The sequence below is a fragment of the Nycticebus coucang genome, chromosome X, assembly GCF_027406575.1.
Source record: "Nycticebus coucang isolate mNycCou1 chromosome X, mNycCou1.pri, whole genome shotgun sequence".
Taxonomy (NCBI): Eukaryota; Metazoa; Chordata; class Mammalia; order Primates; family Lorisidae; genus Nycticebus; species Nycticebus coucang.
In genome coordinates this window covers 10792442-10817477 of record NC_069804.1, presented here as the reverse complement: position 1 = coordinate 10817477, position 25036 = coordinate 10792442, and the positions used below count along the sequence as shown (strand labels likewise).

Here is a 25036-nt window from a genome sequence, read left to right as displayed (position 1 = left end):
AATGGACAAATTGTGCTGTATCTATATAGTATGGAATACCCTTCTACAGTGAAAAGGAACAAAATATAACACATGCAGAAAAATAGCTAAATCTCAAAGTGTTAAGCGGAGTACATCAGACAAAGAAACCATACAATGTGGTTCTGTTTATATGAAATTGTAGGAATCCCTAATTAGTAGAAACCAAATTAGTGCGTGTCTAGAGCCAGGGCATAGGGGAGCAGATTCACTGTAAAATGGCTTGAGGAAACTTTGTGGGTGAATGAAGAGTGTTCTATAACTTCATTTTAGTGGTGTTTACATGACAATAAACAATTACCAAAATTCAGCAATTATACTTAATTGGTGAATTTTCTTATGTGTAAATTATATCTCAATAATGTGGGGTATGGCAGAGAAAGCCACTGCCCTTGATAATTTCACCATTTTATTAAAAGCCTAAAGAAATATCTACAAATTTTAACTTAAAAACAGAAAACTATGAGGATCCTGGGACAAATCTAGGAAGCAAGAATACACTCCTGACAGATTACCATGATTGAGGCTATTCCCTGAGAACTTAATGTCAAAGAGGCAGAAATTTATCTCAAAAGAAGTACTTTCTCTTTCTGAATGGATAAAACATTACCCCTGTGATAAATCTTTTCCAAAGACAGTTACCAACAATCCTCCCAATCTGTGTGCTTTTAACATTCCTTCCATCAAAGAAGTGGAGACTGGCACTGACTTTCCTTCACCAGTGGAAATCATAGGCCCAGGCCTTATGAGTCCTAGAAACTTCTGTTTTCACCTTCTTGGAACTTTAAGACCACCATGCTGTGGAAAGATCATGAAGGAACCAAGATAGCCTGTCCATCAAACAGCTCTAGCCCAGCCACCAGCCAAATGTAGCCAAGAGTGATTCCAGACAAGATTGACAGAACTGCCCAGTCAACCTACCAAATTAACAGAAACAATGCATCATGGCCATTTTGAATCATTAAGTTTTGATATGATTTGTTACCCAATGACAGATTGACTTAAACTCTGTGAATCCCAGTGAGTCGAGGGTCTTCAAGACGTCCTCCACATTTGGTGATTAACTAAAAGGACTCATTGGTCTCAACACACAGTAATACTCATGGCTGAGATTTATTACAGCAATATTCTAGAGGATAATTTTGGAGAAATCCATGTACAAGCTTCCCCTATGCACCCTCCATCTCATGAAAAAGTCACACAGTGCATTTTCCTTTTAGCAACAACAATGCAGAAATATGTGTGTGTGATGTTTTTGCCCAAGGAAGTCCATTAAAGACTCAATATGCAAGGTGTTTATTGAGTGTTGATCATGTGAACACCCTCTGCCTACCAACTTCCAAAATTCTTGACTCCCAAAAGCAAAGCAGGTGTTCAACATTAATCACATTGTTTGTACAAATAGCTTAGGCATAGTGAACAAGACTTATCACTTAGTAACAGAGGGACTATTTTAAGAGTCAATTTTCTATGCACCAGGCAAGGGCCAACCTTTAAAGCAGGCCTTTCAAAAGGAAGCAATTTCAGGCTTGCTGTCTTAGCTCTTCACCGAACCTCCAGTTTCTTTGAAAATCTTATAGATATGCTCTGAGGATTAAAAGAGATGGTGATGGTGAAGGGCTTTGCCTTGCCACCTGTAAAATGTATAGAATCCCCATGCTCTGAAATCACTACCACAATTACTGCATTTTGCAGAGTTCTTTAATACAGTACTTCACAAGAATCAACACTTATGCGATGCCTTATCATTTGCAGAAAGGAGCTAGAGTGCAATGGTAAAATATATTCCCCAGGAAGTTAAATCCTAGTTCTACCACTGAGCCACAGTCTTGCCAAGTTATTTAAGCTCTCTTTGCCTACAATGACTCACCTCTAGTATGAAGATAATAATAGTATCTATACCATATGTAGTAATCATGAAGATTAAATGAGAGGTAATTCAACAAAGTGCTAGCACAGTGCCTGGCAGATAGTAAATCCCTTGTACTATTTCTTAACTGAGCACTCCTCTCATTGCCAAACACTTCTATTTTGGATGTTTTTCTTCATGGCCCAGTTGAGTGAGACCTGTGAGGACCAATGCATCAACAATCATTATGAGAGGGTCAGTAGTCTAATGATACTGGATCATTCTTCTCTGTTGTGTGCCAACTGTCTACCCTCTTTCCAGCTCCCCTGTAGACTCCTACTAGAAAATAAATGTTCTTCAGGATGGTGTCAGCATCTCCTGTAGACTCAGGGAACAATCAGAACATGTTTGTTTTGTCAAAAACCAGCTGCCAAACCAACTAGGCTGTGATTGCAAACAGTGGAAGAGTTTACTGACAGTCTATAGGATTTAGACGGATTCTTCTCTGAGTGGCTGTGAGTTTTATTTCTGAAGCTCATAAAATTTAGTATAGTTCAAGGATTCTTTCATTGAAGCTAAACATCTGGAAAATCACACAGGGAGTCAAAATCTAGCACCTGCAGAACTGACCTGAAAGGAATCTGGTCAATAACAATTTTTCATCACGCATACAAGGTGGAGAGGCAACCTTGGAAATGATCAAATCCTTTTCATTTGAAAGACAATCTAAAAAATAGGAAGCTTTGGTTCAAACTGCAAAGCATAAATAAAAACTGCTCTGGAGGTAGATGATATCTGTATTTGTTTATTACCATGGCAAAGTTAAACCTGTTTGTAGAATGCAAATATTACAGAAGAAAGCATCCAAAATTATTTAATTATCTTACAACAAATTATTTCCATCTTCCATCTGTCTTTTTATTTTCGTCTGATAATTTTAAAGGATAATTCTTATTTAAGATAAACTCTTTGGATTCAAAATTAAGATGGAATCGTGGTGATTCTTGTCTGAGTTTATTTCCCTCTGAGAGAGAGGAAGTAAGAAGGAAGACTGGGGAGGTCAAGCCAGCAGTGCTATGCTGATAAACTGAATAAAAGGAAAACAACCTGATTTGTAGTGTCTCCTTATTTCCATGGTGTAAATATTTCCACTATGGCCAATTTTGTGCTATTAAGAATTTATCGTTTCCCCCAAAGTGGTAGGAGCTGGCACCAGTACCACTAAATGAAGGTGGAAAGAGAAGGAAGAAAGGGAGAGAAGGGAGACACAGGAGGAGAGAAAAGCAAAAAGAAAGGAAGAGGACAGAGGGAGAGAGACAGGGAGGGAGAGAGGGAGAGAGGGAGAGAGGGTGGGAGAGAGGAGGAGGGGGAGGGGGAGAGGACGAGGGAGGGGGAGAGGAGGGGAGAGGAATAGGGAGGGGGAGAGGAGGGGAGGGGGAGAGGGAGGGAGGGAGGGAGAAGACTTGGGTAGTCACACCGGCCAGTATTTTTTGAGTGCTATGTGGTTGGCACTCACAATGATTATTTTAATTTATTTACCCTAGAGCTCTATAATGTAGGTATATTGTTCTATTATCCTTATGTCTATTTGAAAATGAGGGAACCCAGGCACATGTAAGTTAACTAAAATGCTTGAAGGCATATGACCAGTTTGTGGTAGAACAAAAAGGAGGCAGTTAGACTTTAGTCCTTACCTCTCAATCAAGACATTCACCCTCAGCACATCAAGATCAAATTTAGACACCTCGAGGGAAGCTCATATTCCTCACCCACATAACTTGACTTGGTCCAATGATGTCCTAGGTCACTGCTCATTTTTCTTCTATCCCTGTAATTGCAATTACTATGCACCTAGACACTCAGAAATTGCTCCTGTATTCCAAGAAGGAGCCGTTTACAAACCTTGTATATGTATAAGAAGCCCAGGGTCCTTTGTGGAATCTAGAAAATGATTTATTATAGACAGGCAGCACAGATGCAAATAGAATTAATGATGGGGTCTTAACATACTGGGCAGTAGGACTCCATAATAAAGAGCCTCCCATTTTATGCTCCATGAAAGATTGTCATTATTTTAATTAAACCGTAAGTATTTAATTGGTTCTGCAAAACATTCTATTTCCAGTCCTAACTTTTTGCTAGAAGTACAAAACGAAGTTATTTCAGATATGCATGGCAGAGATGGAAGGATCCTAACCCTGACACTTTAGGAATGTGCCTAACTTGTCCGACGGACATTCTGCTAGTGGAAAAAGCTCAGGAACAGTGGGCACTTTGTTTTTAAATAATTTTTTTATTTTGGAACAATTTTAGGTTGCAGAAAAGTTTCCAGGATAGTACCAATAGTTCCTATATACCCTTCACCCAGTTTCCCTTAGTACATTTGTCAAAACTGAACGATTACCTTTGCTATATTATTAGTAACTTATCATAACTCTGAACTTTATTCTAATTTTGCTAATGATCTTACAGTAACAATACAATAACCATATAATGTTGTTGTACAGAGTTTATAAACTGTTTTTACTTCATAAGCTTCCCTTTCAGGCTGTGAGACAGGTAGGTTAGTAATACCTCCCGGAAAAGATGAGGAAGCTGTAGCTTCTTGAAGTTTAGTCTAAAAGGTAGAACTGTAGAAGAAAAGAAATAACCAAAATTAGAGCAGAATTAAATGAAATTGAAAACAAAAGAATAATACAACAGATCAATAAATCAAAAAGCTGGTTTTTTGAAAAGGTCAATAAAATAGATAAACCTCTGGCCAACCTAATCAGGAAAAAAAGAGTAAAATCTCTAATATCATCAATCAGAAACAACAAAGACAAAATAACCACAGACTCATCAGAAATCCAAAAAATCCTTAATGAATATTACAAGAAACTTTATTCTCAGAAATATGAAAATCTGAAGGAAATAGACCGATACTTGGAAGCACGCCACCTTCCAAGACTTAACCAGAATCAAGTGGAAATGTTGAACAGACCCATATCAAGTTCAGAAATAGCATCAACTATACAAAACCTCCCTAAAAAGAAAAGCCCGGGACCAGACGGTTTCACGTCAGAATTCTACCAAACCTTTAAAGAGGAATTAGTACCTATATTACTCAACCTGTTCCAAAATGTAGAAAAAGAAGGAAGACTACCCAACACGTTCTATGAAGCAAATATCACCCTGATCCCCAAACCAGGAAAAGACCCAACAAGAAAAGAAAATTATAGACCAATATCACTAATGAATATAGATGCAAAAATATTCAACAAGATCCTAACAAACAGAATCCAACAACACATCTAACAAATTATACATCATGACCAAGTTGGTTTTATCCCAGGTTCTCAAGGCTGGTTCAATATACGTAAATCTATAAATGTAATTCAGCACATAAACAAATTAAAAAACAAAGACCATATGATTCTCTCAATTGATGCAGAAAAAGCTTTTGATAATATCCAGCATCCCTTCATGATCAGAACACTCAAGAAAATTGGTCTAGAAGGGACTTTTCTTAAACTGATAGAGGCTATCTACAGCAAACCCACAGCCAATATCATATTGAATGGAGTTAAATTGGAATCATTTCCACTCCGATCAGGAACCAGACAAGGCTGCCCATTGTCTCCATTGCTTCTCAACATTGTAATGGAAGTTTTAGCCACCGCAATTAGGGAAGAAAAGGCGATCAAGGGTATCCATATAGGGTCAGAAGAGATCAAACTCTCGCTCTTCGCAGATGATATGATTGTGTATCTGGAAAACACTAGGGACTCTACTACAAAACTCCTAGAAGTGATCAAGGAATACAGCAGCGTCTCAGGTTACAAAATCAACATTCATAAATCGGTAGCCTTTATATACACCAACAACAGTCAAATTGAAAAAGCAGTTAAGGACTCTATCCCATTCACAGTAGTGCCAAAGAAGATGAAATATTTGGGAATTTACCTAACAAAAGACGTGAAAGATCTCTATAAAGAGAACTATGAAACTCTAAGAAAAGAAATAGCTGAAAATGTTAACAAATGGAAAAACATACCATGCTCATGGCTAGGAAGAATCAACATTATCAAAATGTCCATACTACCCAAAGCAATATATAATTTCAACGCACTCCCTATTAAAGCTCCACTGTCATATTTTAAAGATCTTGAAAAAACATTACTTCGTTTTATATGGAATCAGAAAAAACCTCGAATAGCCAAGACATTACTCAGAAATAAAAACAAAACAGGAGGAATCACACTACCAGACCTCAGACTTTACTACAAATCGATAGTGATCAAAACAGCATGGTATTGGCACAAAAACAGAGAAGTAGATATCTGGAATAGAATAGAGAACCAAGAGATGAATCCAGCTACTTACCGCTATTTGATTTTTGACAAGCCAATTAAAAACATTCAGTGGGGAAAAGATTCCCTATTTAACAAATGGTGCTGGGTGAACTGGCTGGCAACCTGCAGAAGATTGAAATTGGACCCACACCTTTCACCATTAACTAAGATAGACTCTCATTGGATTAAAGATTTAAACTTAAGACATGAAACTATAAAAATACTAGAGGAGAATGCAGGGAAAACCCTTGAAGAAATTGGTCTGGGTGAGTATTTCATGAGGAGAACCCCCTGGGCAATTGAAGCAGCTTCAAAAATACACTACTGGGACTTGATCAAACTAAAAAGCTTCTGCACAGCTAAGAACACAGTAAGCAGAGCAAGCAGACAGCCCTCAGAATGGGAGAAGATATTTGCAGGGTATAACTCTGACAAAGGTTTAATAACCAGAATCCACAGAGAACTCAAACGCATCAGCAAGAAAAAAACAAGGGATCCCATCGCAGGCTGGGCAAGGGATTTGAAGAGAAACTTCTCTGAAGAAGACAGGCGCACGGCCTTCAGACATATGAAAAAATGCTCATCATCTTTAATCATCAGAGAAATGCAAATCAAAACTACTTTGAGATATCATCTAACTCCAATGAGACTAGCCTATATCACAAAATCTCAAGACCAGAGATGTTGGCGTGGATGCGGAGAAAAGGGAACACTTCTGCACTGCTGGTGGGAATGCAAATTAATACATTCCTTTTGGAAAGATATATGGAGAACACTCAGAGATCTAAAAATAGATCTGCCATTCAATCCTGTAATTCCTCTGCTGGGCATATACCCAGAAGACCAAAAATCACAACATAACAAAGATATTTGTACCAGAATGTTTATTGCAGCCCAATTCATAATAGCTAAGTCATGGAAAAAGCCCAAGTGCCCATCGATCCATGAATGGATTAATAAATTGTGGTATATGTATACCATGGAATACTATGCAGCCTTAAAGAAAGATGGAGACTTTACCTCTTTCATGTTTACATGGATGGAGCTGGAACATATTCTTAGTAAAGTATCCCAAGAATGGAAGAAAAAATACCCAATGTACACAGCCCTACTATGAAACTAATTTGGGACTCTCACATGAAAGCTATAACCCAGCTACAACTTAACAATAGGGGGAAGTGGGAAAGGGGGGGATGGGTAGAGGGAGGGGAATCGGTGGGATCACACCTGTGGTGCATATTACAGGGGTATTTGCGAAACTTGGTAAATGTAGAATATAAATGTTTTGGCACAGTAACTGAGATAACGCCGGAAAGTCTATGTTAACCACTGTGATAAAAATGTGTCAAATGGTTTATGAAGTGAGTGTATGATGCCCCATAATCATATCATTGTATACAGTTATGATTTAATAAAAAAATAAAAAAAAAAATAAAAGGTAGAACTACAAAAACGTGACTTCCTAACTCCAAGTCCCATGCTTTATTTCATCCCACTGAACCTACTGTCTCTGAAAAGAAAAAGAGGTTTCCTATTATATTGGAGGAATTAATACAGAGTTAGGGAAGAGAATCTGAAGTGAAGCTCAACATCTAACTTACTCTTTTGGGGGGAACCCATCCCTGATATGTCCAGAAAATAACTCCTCACATGGGCTTGCTTCTCTCTTTTTACTATATACCTATATTGGTGGAACTTGTCTTGATCATTTTCCTTTGCAAAAAATGCCCTGCAGCAATTATTTGATATTCAATATTCTCTGCAGTCCAAGATCATGTGGTTATTTTTAATTGCATTGTGGAATTTTGCAGTATTATAGAGTTCTTCCAGAAATTGTCGTCTTAGAATTCATCATGCAGACATTTTCTTTCTTTCTTTTTTTTTTTTTTTTTTGAGACAGAGTCTCACTTTATCACCCTAGGTAGAGTGATATGGCATCACAGCTCACAGCAACTTCCAACTCCTGGGCTTAGGCGATTGTCTTGCCTCAGTCTCCCGAGTAGCTGGGATCACAGGCACACCCCCACCATGCCTGGCTATTTTTTGGTTGTAGTTCTCATTGTTTGGCAGGCCTGGCCCGGATTTGAACTGCCAGCTCTGGTGCATGTGGCTGTTGCCTTAGCCACTTGAGCTCCAGGCACTGAGCCCATGCAGACCTTTTCTAAGTACTTTCTTTAGAAATATTTTATCTTCCCAAATCTCCAGGGTTATCACTGGATTCTAAAAAATCAAAAATTATAGACCCATAACTGAGATTTTAGGAAAAAGACAAACCCATCGACTGATTTATGTTTGGAAGCAGAACTCATTTAGAATGTTAACATTCACAAAGAAACTTAGGTACCTGGAGATCAACTTTTAGAGAAGCCAATGCTAATAATGTACACTTTGAGTATTCTAAGAAGACATAACAAAGATCAGGATTTCTCTGCTTTTTGTTAACTTCCCTTGACAAGTAGCAAATCTGTTTACAAACAAATCATTCCTGTGCCATATTTATTTCATATGCATTTATGAAGAACACATAGAAATAACAACTAAGCTTTCACAATAACACAGAGGAATACAATTTGAATAGCAATCTATTGGGTGAGTATGCTAAATGTTAGCTTGAGGAGCTATGGAACATTAAAATAAAAGTCCAGGGTTCACTGTTGTATAAATAAAATCGTGATCCATGTTGATCATTAAAATGCTCATTTTGTACGAGAAATCAAAATTGTGAATTTTCAGATGCTCAACAATTCACGTTTTGTACTTTCTTCTGGCATTTCTCTTGCTTAATCTGTGGTGGTATAAATGCATGAATGAACGAGAGGACCCAGGGCTGAGTGCTGCCTCATGAGAAACCCTAACTTTCCGTACCCTGCTCTATGCTCCTTGACATCAAAATCACCCAGAATTGATTCTGAATGGACAATACTTAAACAAGAGAACTTCATTGTTGCCTTTTTGTCCCCACCAATAAAAATCAAGAAATACTTTCTCAGAATTACCAGAACACATTTTGCTGCTTTTAACAAGACATCAAAATAGCCCTTTTATTTTTCCTTAACTACCTTCACTAAATTATTCACTTCAAAAGTAAACAAATAAAAACAACAAATCCCAAACCAAACCAAAACAACCTTGCCATGCCATTATTTTTTTTAATCTAACCATTCCACTATTAACACGGACCTCCTGTAGCTACTTTGCTTTAAAAATACATGTACTTTTTAAGAAGCACAACATACTGTTTGGACAGATGCCAAGGCCTAATTCTCTCCTTTGTTTGCTGCCTTTGTTCTACCCACCAAAAATAGTTTTGAAAAACACATGAGATAAACACAAGGCCTTAAAATGGATAGAAAAACTCAAAATAACCACTGACAGTCTGTTTCTGTTACTACTTGCCTGTAAGTAACAAGGCAAAAAGGTGTGTTCTTTTGCTTTTGAATATTGAGAATCACGTTATATAATTACTCTTTTTGGATATTCTACTCTACCTTCTGTAGTCAAAATCAAAATAGAGATAATTACGTCCATGCTGAGCTAGAAGCCTGGCCTTGCCATTTGAAGCTCCAGGACAGCAGCCATCAAGCATTCATCATGTCTGACCAGACAGTCAGGACAACTTGTAAGGCAGTTTCGAGGTGGTAATTCACTGAACTACAGGAAGTCTGCACAGCAGTGCGTTTTTAGAAGTAGCAATTTTAGCCTCATCAGTGGTAATTTACAAGTGATTTAATGGTACTGAATCATGGACCTGCTTCAACATTTATGAGAGGACATAAAAAGTTATGACAATTTCACAGTACAAAATGAATATTAATATTAAAAACAGGCTTGCTTTTAACTGATATGCAATTTGTGAGATGTTCGATAATTTTTGTAGGAGGGCATACTCCTCCCTTAAAAGGTAGGCCTTGGTGGAGAGACATGACAATGGCTGAGAGAGAACACAGACCCTGACAGCACAGATTACTGCCATGTTGGGAAAATGGCATTGGCCAGTTATCCCAGCTGTTTCCTGATCATGGGAAAACTTCTTAATTACTTTTCCTGGCTTTCCTCATCTACTTGTTTTTTTTAAAAAAAGATGCCAACATTATACTCATAGCCATGAATATGTTGCAGATATTAAATAACAATTATTCCATAAATTATAATGTAATGACGAAGTAGATACACAGGACCTGGCAGAAGTAATGGCCTTTGTGCTTGAGGGTGATATTGTTATCTTACAGAATTGCATGCTTATAATTTTGTACTAAAAGATTGGCATTGATTATCAGCTCATCAAAAGGGGGGTTGGTTATCTGTGCTATAATTCCGTAACAACAATATCACACTCAAGCACAAAAGAGTGTTATTTCTGCAGAACCCTCTATGTCCAGCTCCATCTGTACATCACATTTTGATTGTGAGTTATATAAAATTATTTGCAAAAAACTGTTAAAATTGCCACTAATTGAAAATGACAATTTAAATGGGAGATTCAAAGGGAAGAAAAAAGCTATGTGCATTTATTCCGTAAAGACAAAACCCTTTCCTGGTTGGGTCGTCCTCTCACATATGGCAGCCCTTGCTGATCTCAGGTTTGCAACTTGGGGCTAGTTGTAGTTGATATAATTAGCTCTGGGTAGACAGAGGCAAAAGGACACAGCAGAATAGATAACATTCTACTAAAAGAAGAGGTCAGACAATTAAATTCCTGAACTCTTCCTAGAAAAAGTGCTACCCTGTTTCCCGAAAAGAAGACATCCTCCGAAAATAAGACCTACTTACAGGAAAGATAAGACGTCCCCTAAAAATAAGACCTAGCACATCTTTGGGAGCACACCTTAAAATAAGACACTGTCTTATTTTTGGGGAAACAGGGTATATACCTCATTGCTGAATATCACTATCATCACCTTCAAAGTACTCCCTCTGGCCATCAGGTGACCATGTGAACTATATGAAAACTTTAAAGACAAGGAAAAATAAAGATATTACATAATTTAAGACCTTTTCCTTGTTTTTGTCCTGTGGGCATATTTGTACAGACATCAGTCAAAACTGATGATATATATGCTGTCTTTATTCCTTTTTTTCAAGACCATATCCTCTAAAAATTCCCCTCTCCTTTTACTCCCTTCTCAATTAAATAGGTAGAAAACGTATCTCATAGAAAATTCGAGAACCCATAAAAGACAAAAGGAGGTTCTTCAACCATTTTCCAAACACAACTGGATGTCATCTAAAACAGAGGAAAGTGTCATTATTTATCCTTTTACCATTTTGAAGGGGGTGAGGGTTCTACAGTTCTAAATAGTCTGAAAAAAATAGGGCAGAACTCCCAGTCTCTTTGAATCAGGTAGATGCCATTAAGAGTAGGGAATTTGAGCAAAGATCTGAAGGAAGAGGAGGGAAGAGCCATGCACATGCATGGCTAGTTGGCCTGAAGTGCAATGAGCAGTAGAAACGATTTCAGGGAGATAACAAGCACCATCCTGGAGGGCCTTGTTGACCATTCATTGTAAGGACTTTGGCTTTTTGTCCAAGTGAGATCTAGCTTAAGCTTTCTGTACCTTTCATATTTTACAACATCCATTTACTTGGATAAATTGCATAATATTGAATCCAAAACAGATACTTTCATTGATTTAGTGGTAATTATTCTGAGTAAAAAAGATATTCATCAAACACTATCTCAATTTTATAGATGGTTACTTTTTTATTTGGGGGAAATACAGCAGATTCTATTAGTTGCTACCTAATAGTCATCTCTTCTTTAGTAAAATATTCCCTATTTTATTCAAAGTATCAGCATGTGCAGTCAAAAGGCTACATTTCAGCATTGGAGCCCAGTGAAGACACGTGATTGAGTTCTGGCTAATGACAATGAAATAAAAGTGCTGAATGGGATGTTTATAGAATTTGCTTAAAGTTGAGAAAACTGTTCTTTCTTATTCTTCTCTCTATCCTTCTTTTCCTACTCTTTGGAAAGAGATTTCATAGGCCATCTTGGAACAAGATAAATTTAAGATTGAAACCATTTCACTACAATGACAGAAAACTCCCTTGGTGATACAAAGTGTCCATCCAAACTTTGTCTACCCAACTTCAGACTTCTTTTACAGATGAGGTAAATGTCTACCTTTTAATACAAGTATTTATTACTATTATTACTTATTTTCTCTTACATGTAATAGAATCTAATCCTAAAAGAAAGAGTTAGGATGTTTTATTCTTTTTTTTAATTATTAAATCATAGCTGTGTACATTAATGCAATCATGGGGCACCATACACTGGTTTTATAGACCATTTGACATGTTTTCGTCACACTGATTAACACAGCCTTCCTGGCATTTTCTTAGTTATTGTGTTAAGACATTTACATTCTACATTTACTAAGTTTCACATGTACCCTTGTAAGATGCACCGCAGGTGTAATCCCACCAATCACCCTCCCTCCCCTCCCTTTCCCTCTTCCCCCTATTCTTAGGTTATAACTGGGTTATAGCTTTCATGTGAAAGCCATAAACTAGTTTCATAGTAGGGCTGAGTACATTGGATACTTTTTCTTCCATTCTTGAGATACTTTACTAAGAAGAATATGTTCCAGCTCCATCCACGTAAACATGAACGAGGTAAAGTCTCCATCTTTCTTTAAGGCTGCATCATATTCCATGGTGTACATATGCCACAATTTCTTAATCCATTCTTGGATTGATGGGCACTTGGGCTTTTTCCATGACTTAGCAATTATGAATTGGGCTGCAATAAACATACTGGTACAAATATCTTTGTTATGATGTGATTTTTGGTCTTCTGGGTATATACCGAGTAGAGGAATTATAGGATTGAATGGCAGATCTATTTTTAGATCTCTAAGTGTTCTCCAAACATCTTTCCAAAAGGAATGTATTAATTTGCATTCCCACCAGCAGTGTAGAAGTGTTCCCTTTTCTCCACATCCACGCCAACATCTCTGGTCTTGGGATTTTGTGATATGGGCTAATCTTACTGGAGTTAGATGATATCTCAAAAGGATGTTTTATTCTTATATCTTTTCATCCTGTAGCTTTCATGTTTTAAAAATATCACACCTATGTGTTTTACATAATACATCCCTGTCCCCCAATATCAGTACTATGAATTTAAAAAATCTCTTTATAGGTTACAAAGAGTGTGATAAACTAGTTGAAAGGAACACTACTGCCTATAAGTAAGAATATCATGAATTGTGAACCATGAAACAGAATCCAAGAAGATCAGAGACTAACAGCTGAACTATTCGTAGACAGAGGGCGACAATCTTTGTCTTGTACATAGGGTACCTGCAGGATAGCTATAAAAATGACTGGCAAAATTAATACACTATGTAGAATGAGAAATTCTCATGTGAGAAAACCACTATGTATTTCACCAAGTTAATAGCAAATTATTTGCTGAAAAATTCCTCCTGTTTCCCCACCACTTAGAACATAAGCAAATGGCTTCACATTTCAGAACTCATCTAATCTGTACACCTTCTATTTCATTAGTCAAAACAGATTGATAAAAGCTCCTGATTATTCCACAGGGCTGTGGAGAATTAGGGCAAATAACAGGTATGGAAGCTCTGGAAATAAATGAAAGGCATCATTATCAGCAGTGGCATGTTTTGTATCAGTGTTTTTTTTTTGCATTATTTCATTATTTTAATAAAAATATTTCTAGTTTATTCTCTAAGTCCAGTCATTCTGATAATCCAAATTCAATTACTAAAAAAGGTATTATGTTATATTTTGAGTGCACCTAAACCACTTCTAAAGCAATTTGAGATGTGTTACTGTCTCAAATACTCACAACAATATTGGGATATAGCATAGTTAAAATAGTTACTCTTAATAACACTTGAGGACAGTGAGGATTAAGAACTTTGAACAATTTGTCCAGAGATGCCCAATTTGTCCAGAATTTTTCATCAAATAATTTGCTATTAACTTGGTCCTGGGAGGTGAAGAAGGAAATTTTAGAAGTGACTTTTCTGATTGCTAAGTCCTAGTATTTATTTATCCCATCCTTTTTTTTTCCCCAAAGAATTTCTCAAAGAATAAGATGTTGACCACAATCAATTTGGTTACAAGAGGTATTGTGGGGCGGTGCCTGTGGCTCAAACGACTAGGGCGCCAGCCCCATATGCCAGAGGTGGCAGGTTCAAACCCAGCCCTGGCCAAAAATTGCAAAAAAAGAGGTATTGTGAAATTTCTTAACGCAGAATTTCAAACAGCACGGTCCATTTGTGAATCTCCGCACGTATGAACAGATCATCCAGGTATGTGAAACAGAGAATTCATTCCTTTTAGTCTTGTAGTGAAGGTGCCATCAGAGAGACAGTTTTCTGAGCAGAGGTGGGATGTTCAGGTAGGGTCTAAAGCACCCTTAAGTACCAACCAGAGGAGACACTACCTCTGTGCCTGCTCAACATGGAGAGAGTGGTAGGGTATATTCTGGACCAGTAGCATTATTACTCAGTGGGAAAAGACTGGCATGAGATCATATGTGTCTTTCCATGCTCCTTTAATAAAAGAATGTTTAATCTTCAACATACCGCTTAACTTAAAACCAAATGTTTAAATGTTGAAAGCGTGAAATAGAAGTATCTTCACTTCAATACAAAGTGACCTATGATCCCTCTACTTCCATGAAGATAGCAATAATTCCGATTAGTCTTCCTTGAATAAAAAAACCCCAAGCCAGCCCATTTGCCTGGATAATTTAATATGTCCTAGGCATATGCCAGAAACATTATTTTTTTCATTTGAAGATTTCTTTCTTTCTTTCTTTTTTTTTTTTTCTTTTTGCAGTTTTTGGCTGGGGCTGGGTTTGAACCTGCCACCTCTGGCATATGGCACCGGTGTCCTGCTCCTTTGAGCCACAGGTGCTGCCCCATCTGAAGATTTCTTTGACTCAATCAATAGAAAAAATTATAAAATCCACAGGGACCAAAACTGTACTTACTGGTCTTGAATTTGCCTAGTCCATATTGGATAGCTTAGCAATTTTTATTTAAAGGAGAGGAGTTCATTTTATTTATTGAAGTGATGTGGGGCCAGAAATTAAATAGGTAGCTGTTTTTTTAGTCAAATATTACAATCCTCTTTTGACTAATAACATCAATTCAAAATTTCTATTCTTCTCAGCTCTAAATGTAGTTACCAGTAAAATAGAGCACAAAATTCTAACAAATGTATAGATCATTTATTTTGCCAGGAACAGTGACTCTTAATAAATTTTGAGAGGCTTATTCTGTTTAGAAACAGCAAAATGCTTTCACTTTGGTTAACTGAGTACACAAACATTCCATCATTTCCTAAACATGCACAGTCAGAGGCTTCTAAGGAGATTCAAGCAATACGTGCTACATACAATTAATTGCCATTCTACAAATATCATCTTTGTTTACCAGGACAGTCCTTTTACAAGGACAGTTGCCACCCATGACACCTAAATCTAAATCATGTTTCCCAGAAAAATTGAAAATAGGATTAATGTTGAAAGGACAGCTCTATACTGTGAAAACAGTCATTTGAAGGCAACATTTAATTTGATGAGATAAAACAGTTAAGAAACAGAGTGAAAATTAAGGGAACTTAACAGAAGGATGATGTCTATTTTTATATGTTGTTTGGATAATAACTGCAAATATGCAATGGCCCCATGTGTCATACCTTGTCTTTGTTCAAACAGGATTTTACCAGGATCCTGTGAAGACTATAATTTATATATTTATTTTACATGTGACTAAACAGAACAAAACCCTGGGTCCATGATGGAGTTAGGCTGTAAAATGATTATCTAACCATTTGCAATCCAGGGAAACATGAGAAGTATAAGAAGTATTATTACCCCACCACATTGTAAAAGACCATAAAACACTGATGCATTGCATTGATGCAATCTAACTGCGAAAAGTTGCAGGAGGGGGAAGACATGTTCTAGGCATTCTGCCTGGGAGGTGTCTGTTATTTCTTGAAATTCACTGCAGATATTGTCTGGGGCTTTCTTCATTACTTCAGACTAGTAGTTCTCAACTAGGGTGACTTTGCCTCTTAGGGTACACTTGGCAAGATCTGGAAATATTTCTGGTTATCATAATGAGAATACAGGGAACAGTGCTCCTAACATCTATCATTAAGGCACAGGGCATCTCCTTAGTATAAAATTTATCTGGCTCGAAATGTCACTAGTGTTGAGGTTGAGAAACCTTACCTTGGTCATTCAAGCTGCTACCCTGCTGGCTTGCCTTCCATCACTGATGTAGGAATGAGGTGTTAATTTAGTAATTGGAAACCATAGGCACCAAACCCCGAGACTCCCTCAGATCTAGCAATTGGCTGTTAGGACTCCAAAGGACCAGATTGGCTTGGTGGCAAAGAGCTCCTTCATTTCTCCATTGGAGAGCTACTGGGATACTGGCCAGAAAAAGCTGTGCTGTGCTGGAATACCCTATGCTCCTCATCACAGTTAGCATTCCTTTCCCCTGACTGCCAAATGCCAATAGCACTCCCTGTCACTGTGACAGCCGCATCATGCTCATAGGCGCTTCACATATGGGAACCTACTGAACAGCTCCTTACTACCTCACTCACATTGTGAGGTTCAGTAACCCAGGCCAAGGGCTATGGGAGCCTGAACCCACTCTTTCCTGTCTTGTTCGGCTCCTCTGATTATCTTGTTCCCACTAGAGAAATATTTATTCCCTATTCCAGGCACTTGAGGCACCTCAGATTGTCCCAAAGTATGTGCTGTAGATAATACTTTTCAACATTTCAGTATTTTCACTATTGTACATTGCTACTGATGAGTGAAATGGAAAATCACTATGGTGGGTGGTAGCTAACATTAAAACAATTAAACAGACTAAAATAGCAAATATCAGCACTCATCATGCATACAAACTACAAATATTGTTTTATTATTAATTGTTTACAAGAATATGTCTATGTCTTGAAGTGTATTTTAAAATGTATTTCTAATTGTGGGTCTTGATAAAAAGACTAAAGCTTTGGTCTAGATAGCCATTCCCTTTTCCTATCCAGTACCTGAGAATAACAGAGTTTAAAATTCACATGTAGGTGCTGTTTCTCTCTCTTTTTTGCTCTCTGCTGTCATGCTGGAGCTCACAGAATCAAGTCATGTTAGTAATAAGCAACTAAATCTATTGAACAACCTTTGTGATAAAGCATCTGTCATTTTAATTTTGCAAACAAGACCTGTCACAAGAACACATGAGATCTGTACATACATGGGCTCTGTGCTACAATTTGAACATCCCTTCCACAAGTCTAACAGATACTATTAAAAACTTGCTAGTGCCTAGAGCTAGAGCATCTTTTAAAAGAAAACGGGAAATTCTATGCTGGCCATCAAACACTTTCCATAATAAAAAGGAGTGGATAACAATACTAATCACCCCACTCACCAACAGCTCAATATTAATAACTTTATCCTCTCTAGGGTAAGTGAACAGATCTGGCTTCAACTCCTGTTTTCAATGCTGCCTCCTATTATCTGTTGACATTAGGTGTATTACTTAACCTTTTTCAGTATACTTTTGTCTGCCATAAAATAGGGATATAAATGTATAAATACCTTTCAGATTTGTTGTTAGGGCTAGAGAGAACGTATGTAAAAGATGCTAGAAGATTGCCTTTGCACATTGCAGATATTCTACAAATGATCTGATTATTATTCCCAAATATGTTTTGCATATCTTTACTTCTACTAGAACTTTTTTCAACTTGAGATTTAACATTATTTCTATTCCTATTTATTTAAAACCCCTCAAGTGAAGTAGGAGATAACAAACATCAATGTAGTATAAAATGCTCGACATCAGCATTGTTAAACTTTAGCATGCATTACAATCATCTAGAGGGCTCATTAAACCATATTTTCTGATTCAGTAGATCTGTGGAGAGATCTACAGTTCTTCATTTCTATCAAGTTCCTAGGTGATTCTGTTCATGGTCAACCATGGAAGACTCTTTGAGAAACACTACTCTACATGGAATTTTATAATAACTAATGCAGTGGCCACTGCAGGAAGAAATATAGCCAACCACACTCCATCCATCATGAAAGACCCTGGAGCCAGCCAGAGGAAGCTTCTAAGACATATATAATCAGCGAGCTCCCAAAGGATAAAAAACAGAAACTCTGTTGCCATAACTTTCTCAATTCAAACTCAGGTCATTATGGTTGCTCCTAGAATGAGTAAAATACATACTTGAGTTCTGTAGTTTAAATGTGTGTTGGAAGCTTAATTCCCAATGTAACTGTGTTGTAAGGTGGGGCCTAAAAAGAGGTGATTAGGTCATGAGGGTATAGCTATCATGAGATTAATTGTTGTTATCATGGAAATGGGTAAGTTATCTCAAGAGTGGACTTGTTATAAAAGGAAATTTAGCCCCCTCTTGCTTTCTCATGCTTTATTGCTCTTCTGCCTTCTCCTGTGAAATAACACAGGAAGGAGACTCTCACCAGATGCTAGTGCCATGCTTTTGGACTTCCCAACCCCCAGAACTGTGAACCTAACAAATTTCTATCATTTATAAGTTACCCAGTCTTTGGTAATCTGTTATAGCAACACAAAATAGACTAACACATGGAGGAGAGGAATAAGATAAAACTCTGTCCTCAAGTCCAAAGAACTTCACTGCCTAGCAGGAAAACAAAAAATATAAACACCATGTCTCCACTTTTGGCGTAACAAAGATAGTTCTCTCATCCTCATAAGAAAATTTCTTCATAGGTGTTGTTTCTGGTTTTCTTTGCACAGAGCTTACCACCCCCTTTGTTCTCAATTGTCAATGCAAACACAGATTCACCAAAATTAATGAGGGACATAACTCTGCTTTTGGTTAGGCAAGAAATTTCCTTCAGAACCTCTTATTTTCCCTGTTCCTTACAAAAAATATCAGCTCTAGAAAAGAGATACTTATTTCCCCACAGATTATTTTTGCCTTTTCTGTGCTTCATGAATAACCTCCAAATCTACCCACAGGATAGTGTAAACCCTACATCTCCCTGGAATTAGGAAAATGGGAAGAATAATATAGAAAGAAATAACATAGAAAGAGTTAAGATGTATTTTATAGCAGAAAAAAGTCAGAAAACAACAAGCTATTTTGTCGTGATATGAAGGAACCAAAACCATCAGATAAATAGGAAATAAGAACTTGAAAAATTAGGGGTTTTAAAGGTAAGTTAGAAGTGCTGAAATGAGCATTAGGCTGGTTTTTACAACATAGAGAAATGATGCAAATGATATGTGTCGAAGTTCTGCAAAGAACACTAATTCACCATGTGGCCTGGACACACTTATCTCAGAGGTCAAAATATGAATGGTGAATGGGTTCAGTTAGCAGCTGTGTGTTTGCTTTTTTCCTCAAAAAGCAAAAACATCTGTGTCCCACATTTACTTTGGCAGCATAACCAATAGTGCTAGAAGGTATGAACAAGCCAGCCCTAGAATAATCAAAACATAATGAAACCATGCTTTCATTTCTTTCCACTTCCACTAAATTTATTCAAAAGCTTAGGTCATTATATTCTTCAGATGTAGCCTTATTACATACCATAAACCCAGAAGCTAGCAGCTGTTAATAATGCACACTGTCTATTATGGTAGCCACTAGTCCCATGTGGTATTTGAGTCCTTCAAACATGTCTAGTCTGTATGGGTTTGTGCTGTTAGTGTAAAAATACACTGAATTTTTAAGACTTACTACAATAAAAAGAGAATATATTTCACTAATTAAAAATTACATACTAAAATATTTTCAATGTATTAGGTTAAATACATGCATTATTAAAAGTATATACACCTATTTCTATTCACCTATCTTAAGGTGCCTGCTAGAAAATTCATAATCATATATGTGGATTGAATTATATTTTTTAATTATAGATTTATTGATTTATAGTTTACATACCATACTATTCAGCCTTTTAAAGTTTACAACTCAGTGGTTTTTAGTATATTCACTGAATTTCAGCCATCACCATTTGCTATCTTTGGAACATTTTAATTAAACCAAAAAATAATCCTTTACCCATTATCAGTCATTCCCCACTCTCCCTTCTGTGTAGCCTTTTGGAAAGTACTCATCTGACTTCTGTCTCTATGAATTTGTCTATTCTAGATATTTTTGAGAAATAGAATCATGCAATATGTAGTCTTCCACAATTGGTTTATGTCACTTTCCATGATGGCTTTCTAGGTTCATCTATGTTGTTCCATGTACCAGTACTTTATTTTTCACGGTCAAGTAATTTTCCATTGCATGGATATATCATTTTTGTTTATTAATATCTGTGCTGTTTCCACTTTTTGTCTAACATGAATAATGTTGCTATGAACATTCATGTATAAGTTTTTGTGTGGTCGTATCTTTTCTTATCACTAGGGTATAAACCTCCAAGTGAAATTGTTAGGTCATATAATAATTCTATGTGTAACATTTTCAGACAGCCAGCTAGACTGTTCTTCAAGATGGCTTTAACATTTTATATTCCAACCAGCAGTGAATGAAGGTTATAATTCTCCCACACCCTCACCACCACCTGTTATTTTCTTACTTTTTTTTCTACTATGAATCTGTAAACTAAAAATAAAATCCTAAACAAAATAACTTTCAACCCCAGATCCTGTATCCAGCTAAACTGAATTTCATTTATGATGGAGAAATTAAATACTTTAATGACATTCATATGTTGAAGAAATTTGCCATAACCAAACCAGCTCTTCAGGATATTCTCAGACCTATCCTCCATAAAGACCAGCCCAATCCTCTACCACAAAAATAAACTCACTCAGAAACTTTTGATCAAACTCCAACTTCAACAGTGCTGAAAGGATTAAAAATGTCCACTGGACTTTTGAAAAACTCGATACCCAAAATTTTACCAGACTTATCAATATTCTCCATTAATGTGAATGGCTTAAACTGTCCTCTAAAGAGGCACAGGTTAGCTGACTGGATACAAAAACTCAGGCCAGATAGTTGCTGCATACAAGAGTCACATCTAATCTAAAAACATAAATACAGACTCAGGGTGAAAGGATGGTCATCCATATTTCAGGCAAATGGTCATCAGAAAAAAGCAGGTGTTGCAATGCTATTTGCAGACACAATAGGCTTTAAACCAACAAAAGTAAGGAAAGATAAGAATGGTCGCTTTGTATTTGTTAAGGGTAATACTCAATATGATGAGATTTCAATTATGAATATTTATGCACCCAACCAGAATGCACCTCAAATTTATAAGAGAAACTCTAACAGACATGAGCAACTTGATTTCCTCCAGCTCCATAATAGTCGGAGATTTCAACACTCCCTTGGCAGTGTTGGATAGATCCTCAATAAGAAGCTGAGCAAAGAAATGTTAGATTTAAACCTAACCATCCAACATTTGGATTTAGCAGACATCTACAAAACATTTCATCCCAACAAAACTGAATACGCATACTTCTCAACAGCCCACGAAACCTACTCCAAAATCGATCACATCTTAGGTCACAAGTCTAACCTCAGTAAATTTAAAGAAATAGAAATTATTCCTTGCATCTTCTCAGACCACCATGGAATAAAAGTTGAACTCAGTAACAACAGGAATCTGCATACTCATACAAAAACATGGAAGTTAAATAACCTTAAGCCGAATGATAGCTGGGTCAGAGATGAGATCGAGAAGGAAATCGCCAAATTTTTGAAACAAAACGACAATGAAGACACAAATTATCAGAACCTCTGGGATACCGCAAAGGCAGTCCTAAGAGGGAAATTTATAGCACTGCAAGCCTTCCTCAAGAGAACGGAAAGAGAGGAAGTTAACAACTTAATGGGACATCTCAAGCAACTGGAAAAGGAATAACATTCTAAACCCAAACCCACTAGAAGAAAAGAAATAACCAAAATCAGAGCAGAATTAAATGAAATTGAAAACAAAAGAATTATACAACACATCAATAAATCAAAAAGTTGATTTTTTGAAAAGATCAATAAAATAGATAAACCTTTGGCTAACCTAACCAGGAAAAAAAGAGTAAAATCTCTAATCTCATTAATCAGAAACGACAAAGACGAAATAACAACAGACACCTCAGACATTCAGAAAATCCTTAATGAATATTACAAGAAACTTTATTCTCAGAAATATGAAATCTGAAGGAAAACGACCAATACTTGGAAGCACATCACCTTCCAAGACAGCCAGAATTAAGTGGAAATGTTGAACAGGCCAATATCAAGTTCTGAAATAGCATCAACTATACAAAATCTCCCTAAAAAGGAAAGCCCAGGACCAGATGGCTTTACGTCAGAATTCTACCAAACCTTTAAAGAGGAACTAGTACGTATATTACTCAACCTGTTCCAAAATGTAGAAAAAGAAGGAAGACTACCCAACACGTTCTATGAAGCAAACATCACCCTGATCCCCAAACCAGGAAAAGACCCAACAAGAAAAGAACATCATAGACCAATATCACTAATGAATATAGATGCAAAAAGATTCAACAAGACCCTAACAAACAGAATCCAGCAACATATCAAACAAATTATACATCATGACCAAGTCGGTTTTATCCCAGGGTCTCAAGGCTGGTTTAAGATCTGTAAATCTATAAGTATAATTCAGCACATAAACAAATTAAAAAACAAAGACCATATGATTCTCTCAATTGATGTAGAAAAAGCTTTTGATAATATCCAGTATCCCTTCATGATCAGAACACTTAAGAAAATTGGTATAGAAGGGACATTTCCTAAACTGACAGAGGCCATCTACAGTAAACCCACAGCCAATATTGTATTGAATGGAGTTAAACTGAAATCATTTCCACTCAGATCAGGAACCAGACAAGGCTGCCTATTGTCTCCACTGCTCTTTAACATTGTAATGGAAGTTTTAGCCACCGCAATTAGGGAAGAAAAGGCGATCAAGGGTATCCATATAGGGTCAGAAGAGACCAAACTTTCGCTCTTCGCAGATGATATGATTGTATATCTGGAAAACACCTGGGATTCTACTACAAAACTCTTAAAAGTGATCAAGGAATACAGCAGCGTCTCAGGTTACAAAATCAACATTCATAAATTGGTAGCCTTTATATATACCAACAATAGTCAAGCTGAAAAAACAGTTAAGGACTCTGTTCCGTTCACAGTAGTGCCAAAGATGATGAAATATTTGGGAGTTTATCTAACAAAGGACGTGAAAGATCTCTATAAAGAGAACTATGAAACTCTAAGAAAAGAAATAGCTGAAAATGTTAACAAATGGAAAAACACACCATGCTCATGGCTGGGAAGAATCAACATTGTTAAAACGTCCATACTACCCAAAGCAATATACAATTTTAATGCAATCCCTATTAAAGGTCCACTGTCATACTTTAAAGATCTTGAAAAAATAATGCTTCATTTTACATGGAATCAGAAAAAACCTCGAATAGCCAAGACATTACTCAGAAATAAAAACAAAGCAGGAACAATAAAAAAAAAAAAAAAAAAAAAAAAACAAAGCAGGAGGAATCACGCTACCAGACCTGAGACTGTACTATACATCAATGGTGATCAAAACAGCATGGTACTGGCACAAAAACAGAGAAGTAGATGTCTGGAACAGAATAGAGAAGCAAGAGATGAATCCAGCTATTTACCGTTATTTGATCTTTGACAAGCCCATTAAAAACATTCAGTGGGGAAAAGATTCCCTATTTAACAAATGGTGCTGGGTGAACCGGCTGGCAACCTTTAGAAGACTGAAACTGGACACCTTTCCCCATTAACTAAGATAGACTCTCACTGGATTAAAGATTTAAACTTAAGACATGAAACTATAAAAATGCTAGAGGAGAGTGCAGGGAAAACCCTTGAAGAAATCAGACTGGGTGAGTATTTTTATAAGGAGGACTCCCTGGGCAATTGAAGCAGCTTCAAAAATACACTACTGGGACCTGATCAAACTAAAAAGCTTCTGCACAGCCAAGAACACACTAAGTAAAGCAAGCAGACAGCCCTCAGAATGGGAGAAGATTTGCAGGTTATGTTTCTGACAAAGGTTTAATAACCAGAATCCACAGAGAACTCAAACGTATAAGCAAGAAAAAAACAAGTAACCCCATCACAGGCTGGGCAAGGAACTTAAAGAGAAACTTCTCTGAAGAAGACAGGCGCACGGCCTACAGACATATGAAAAAATGCTCAGCATCTTTAATCATCAGAGAAATGCAAATCAATACTACTTTGAGATATCATCTAACTCTTGTAAGATTAGCCCATATCACAAAATCCCAAGACCAGAGATGTTGGCGTGAATGTGGAGAAAAGAGAACACTTCTACACTGCTGGTGGGAATGCAAATTAATATATTCCTTTTGGAAAGATGTTTGGAGAACACTTACAGGTCTAAAAATAGGTCTGCCATTCAATCCTATAATTCCTCTACTAGGCATATACCCAGAAGACCAAAAAGCACATTATAACAAAGATATTTGTACCAGTATGTTTACTGCAGCCCAATTCATAATTGCTAAGTCATGAAAAAGCCCAAGTGCCCATCAATCCAAGAATGGATTAAGAAATTGTGGTATATGTACACCATGGAATATTATGCAGCCTTAAAGAAAGATGGAGACTTTACCTCGTTCATGTTTACGTGGATGGAGCTGGAACATATTCTTCTTAGTAAAGTATCTCAAGAATGGAAGAAAAAGTATCCAATGTACTCAGCCCTACTATGAAACTAGTTTGTGGCTTTCACATGAAAGCTATAACCCAGTTATAACCTAAGAATAGGGGGAAGAGGAAA

At 36.9% G+C, this 25036-nt stretch overlaps 1 protein-coding gene across 1 annotated transcript in view; it reads right to left on the bottom strand.

Annotated features, from left to right (window-relative positions):
* The window catches only part of FRMPD4 (FERM and PDZ domain containing 4), a 597878-nt gene that overhangs the window by 267769 nt on the left and 305073 nt on the right, over positions 1–25036 (bottom strand). The gene's annotated exons all lie outside the window — the stretch shown is intronic.